Source organism: Aplysia californica, unplaced genomic scaffold (genome assembly GCF_000002075.1).
Source record: "Aplysia californica isolate F4 #8 unplaced genomic scaffold, AplCal3.0 scaffold00192, whole genome shotgun sequence".
NCBI classification, from domain to species: Eukaryota; Metazoa; Mollusca; class Gastropoda; order Aplysiida; family Aplysiidae; genus Aplysia; species Aplysia californica.
This window is the reverse complement of record NW_004797462.1, coordinates 494258-498863: the sequence shown is the minus strand read 5'-3', so window position 1 is coordinate 498863 and position 4606 is coordinate 494258. Positions and strand designations below refer to the sequence as shown.

Here is a 4606-nt window from a genome sequence, read left to right as displayed (position 1 = left end):
TTCTTCTTCTTTTTCTTCTTCTTTTTTTTCTTCTTCTTTTTCTTCTTCTTTGTTCGCTTCTTCCTCTGCTCCTCCTTATACAAAATCAACCTGATACACTCTCCCCCACTGCCCCCGAATATTCTACCTCACAAACACAAAACAGCAAACACATACACTCTCAAATATATGCCCTCTTTCTCTCTTATTTAAACAGACACACACACACATACACACACACACACACACACTCATTCACTCACTCACTCACGCACGCACACACACATACCCTCTCACACACAAACACATACACACATACATAATATGCGCAAGTGCAGAGACACCCCACTTTAAAAACAACCGCATGCTTAAACATAAGACCCAGTCTCCCACTTAATTCGCTCACCTTATGCATCTCTCATCAGCACAACACATTACTGGTTGCAACCAAGTCCAAATTGATCACATCCATTGACCTTGAGGCTATCAGTTGGACAGATGGGCTGACAGAAAGAAAGAAAGAATGAAGAAAATGAAAATTACCCAAAAAGCACATCGCAAAACTGGGAGGAATAAACAGCAGAGAGACCACCAAAAAAAACAACAACGAAAAAACAAACAAACAAAAACCAAGGAGAAAGAAAGACATAGAGACTGGCAAGGGTAGGATACATCAACTATATCTTTACGTTTTTTTTATCCCTTGTGAGTTGAAAAGATAGATGAGCCGAGAGTGTTCTTAACCAATGCTAGTTCTTTTGTGAAATGTAGTGAGCGCTTCCACAAATTATCCGAAGACACACTGGTAAAGACAGCGAATAAAAGAAGAGCGCAAGTGTAATAGTTTTACAACCCTTTCAACACAGGTTATTTAAAGAGACCAGGTTCCCCATTTCAATGTCCATCACCAATAAGATGGAGCCAATTGGGTTGAGGTCCTTGAAAGCTCCACAGAACAATCCAAGTTCAAGGATTCGACCCCAGGACGGTCTGCTTCATAGTCCAGTGTGATACCAACTGAGTTAACGGATATAAAGACAATGAAAAGGCCGAGGAGTCATACCCCCCCCCCCCCGGTCCCGTAAAACAAAACTCCCCCAAAAGAACAACTCCTAAACAAGTAGGCATAAGAAAACTCAACCGCAAAGCAAACTGACAGCCTAGATCTACGTGTAATCCAGCTGTCTGTTCTTCCTTGTCTCCATCGGACCCTGGACTTTTAGAGAAGTACTTCTCACAGACAACTTCTCACAGACAATTGCGTGCTGTGTTGGAATGATCCACAACTATAGGTAAAACAATTTGTCTATCGACCTGTCTGCTGTGAACAGAAAAATTGCAAGTTCTGTAGCCTCTCTACTACTTTGGATTTCCGTTTGTTTGGAATTTCAATCTTTTTCTTTCAGATTCAATATGTAATACATTAACCCCTTCGCTGTCAGGACCAACGTAGTCTGGAACTATTTGGTAGGGTTACAGGGCAAGTCTGGCAGTGAAAGGGTTAAAGGTCGAAGGAAGAATGCAGAGAGGAAGTAAAACATTTCTTATTTTGTTCGACACATCTTCGCTGAAAATTAACAGTGATGAACAACATATTATTAAAACATTATATTCTTATCCTACAATGCAGCGATCAATTACATAATATATTATGGTAGTTTTAACTTCTAGAATGAACAGTCTTTCGCATTCTAGACAGCAATATGCCATTTTCGAAGATTGGACTTTCATCAATGCGGACCAAAGCTTACAGTGAGTTTGAAGGGATTGACTCAAACGTTCATTTTGGTGGCTTTGATATATTTACTGTGCATTCTACTTTGATTTTTAACGACCACAGTGCCTGTAAGTTGCAAAACGATCTCCCATCCTGGGATCAGAAACGTAAAAATCAGGAGCTTAAAACCCAATGTTATCCATCACACACACCTCCACCAAACAAATATCGATGACCAAACTTTTACGTGCAAGACAAGAGCCTGTGTCATAACTATTTAAACAAAAAAAGGTGTTACAAACCTTACGTAGCAAGAAAGCCTGCCGCACAACATATTCATCTCCCTATTTCAAGTACAATATGCTGTATCTTGGAGCACCCACTCTTCCTTGTCAAAAAATATATCCTTCAAGTTTCAGAAGCAGAAAATAGCTTTCACCATTTCAAAATCGCCAGTCACAATAACAAGGTTAAAGCTTATTTCAGTTTTAAAGATTTTAGCGAATAAAATTTCCAAGGTACATAGCGTCAGCAGCATTGACACAGCTATAAAATGCTAACCTATCCATTTTAGTTTAAAGTTCGAATAAGAAGAGGAGGATCCAAGTTTGTCTGCACATTACATTTTAATAGCGATACTGTTTCAACATTTATTGGTGTCCCGCTTAGCTACATGCTCCGAGTCCCATTATAAATGACCATCAGAGTCAATATCAAGGTATTAGTATCGAACATAATAAAAAACATCCCACTCGTTCTCTCTCTCTCTATCTATCTATCTATCTCTCTCTCTCTCTCTCTCTCTCTCTCTCTCTCTCTCTCTCTCTCTCTATCTATCTATCTATCTATCTATCTATCTATCTATCTATCTATCTATCTATCTATCTATCTATCTGTATATCTATCTATCTATCTGTCTATCTATCTATATATACGTATGTCTGTACAATTCCACAGCAATCATGCACTTTTTACGCACACGACTCAGACCTGTTTCCACGCCGTATTCCTCTTCTCCACGTTGATACCATGCACCGAGTGAGATGCCTGTGAGCTCGTAGTGAAGAGTAAATGGAGGCTCTTAGAATTTATCAGGATGGAGGAGTCATCGTGTGTATTAGTAGAATATATTTAGACGTTGCCTCACTTCCGTGTAGAGATGAGAAGACAGCAAAAATCATTTCGCAATAACGCCGCCTTCATTTCAGGGTTAAGCCGCGCAGATTAAGGTGAGCACACTTTTAAGCTTTCCCGTTCAACGCGCAGGTAGCGAGAGAGAAAAAAAAGAGAGAGAGAAAGAAAGACAGACAGAGAGATAGAGAGAAAGAAAGAGAGAGGGTGAGGAGAGAAGGGGGGAGAGTGCAGGAAAGAGGGAGAGAGATAGATAGATAGACAGATAGATAGAGAGAGAGCGAGAGAGAGAGAGAGAGAGAGAGAGAGAGAGAGAGAGAGAGAGAGAGAGAGAGAGAGAGAGAGAGAGAGAGAGATGTTGATGGTACAGGATGAAAAAAGCAGTTCGTAAAAGATTGCAAAGGAGTGCACGTGCATCAGAAACAATAATATTGCCTCATATCCTGGAGGTTCCCCTCTGAGAAAATTTCGACATTTCGAAGTGAGGCACATTGTTTCATAAATACTTGAGCGCCCGAGAGACAGGCCCAGACATGCCCGCTGGTATGTGAAATAGGAAAAATCAAATATTCACACTTTCCTATTAACCCGCCTGACCGACAAGAAAGATAATGCTAATATTTACTACTACTACTACTACTACTAATAATAATAATAATAATAATAATAATAATAATAATAATAATAATAAAAAAGCATTTATATAGCGCATACCCCTGCTCAACAACAAGCTTTATACGCTTTATACTTTATTGATGTTGGGTTGTCAAATAGGTCTAAATACAAAAAATAATCGGGGGCGGAATAGAGATGTTGTTAAGATTACTATAAGAAAATGTTTACTGTATAATCTTAAGTTATTGTGTCCACATATTAACCCCTTCTTAACTGAGACGGCTATCTACATTTGTACAGACAAGATAAAAGGTTTATCAATGAGAGATTCAGACAAAGTCGTAGGACGTTTCACCTTACTAAAGAATAAGCAACTGAACAAGCAATAGTTGCATTTCCTAAACCTTACTCGACCAAACAATTTCCGAAAATAACAGGAAACATGGTTTGGAAAAGCAAACGAATAGTACACGGCAGTTTAGTTCATCTATCTATCTATTTTTTAAAATCTATCTATCTATCTATCTATCTATCTATCTATCTATCTATCTATCTATCTATCTATCTATCTATCTATCTGTCTGTCTGTCTGTCTGTCTGTCTGTCTGTCTGTCTGTCTGTCTGTCTGTCTGTCTGTCGTCTGTCTGTCTGTCTGTCTGTCTGTCTGTCTGTCTGTCTGTCTGTCTGTCTGTCTGTCTGTCTGTCTGTCTGTCTGTCTGTGTCTGTCTCTCTGTCTGTCCGTCCGTCCGCCCGCCCGCCCGCCCGCCCAGCCGTCCGTCCGTCTATCTGTCTGTCTGTCTGACTGTCTGTCTGTCTGTCTGTCTGTCTGTCTATCTCGACACATACATCATTTTATAGAGAGACATAGAGGTGCGCTTCAACTACCTCTCACGTCAATCGTGGAGATCTACAAAGCAGGCAAGATTAGAACCGTTTTGATTTTGAGAGAATCAAGGGATAAGGAGATCAGTGGAAAACCTCCAGATATCAAAACAGCCAGAAAGTGGAAGGCAGAAGTTGCAGCTAACGAGATCATCTCTGCATTGGAGCACGGTGACATTGTCGGTCCAGCGCAACCTGACAGATTAGGACTAGGTAATGGCGACTTTAGATCTTTCAGGAAAATGTCTCAGCGAGACAAAAGAAAAGCTGCAACAAGACATA

At 40.1% G+C, this 4606-nt stretch overlaps 1 protein-coding gene across 2 annotated transcripts in view; it reads right to left on the bottom strand.

Annotated features, from left to right (window-relative positions):
- LOC101846351 (G protein-activated inward rectifier potassium channel 3) overlaps positions 1–484 on the bottom strand; it is a 101593-nt gene extending 101109 nt beyond the window's left edge. For both annotated transcript variants that reach the window (XM_005098726.3, XM_005098725.3), the window contains exon 1: positions 386–484. The gene's annotated coding sequence lies outside the window, so the exon portion shown is untranslated. The remainder of the gene's footprint in view (positions 1–385) is intronic.
- Positions 485–4606: the final 4122 nt, after the last annotated feature.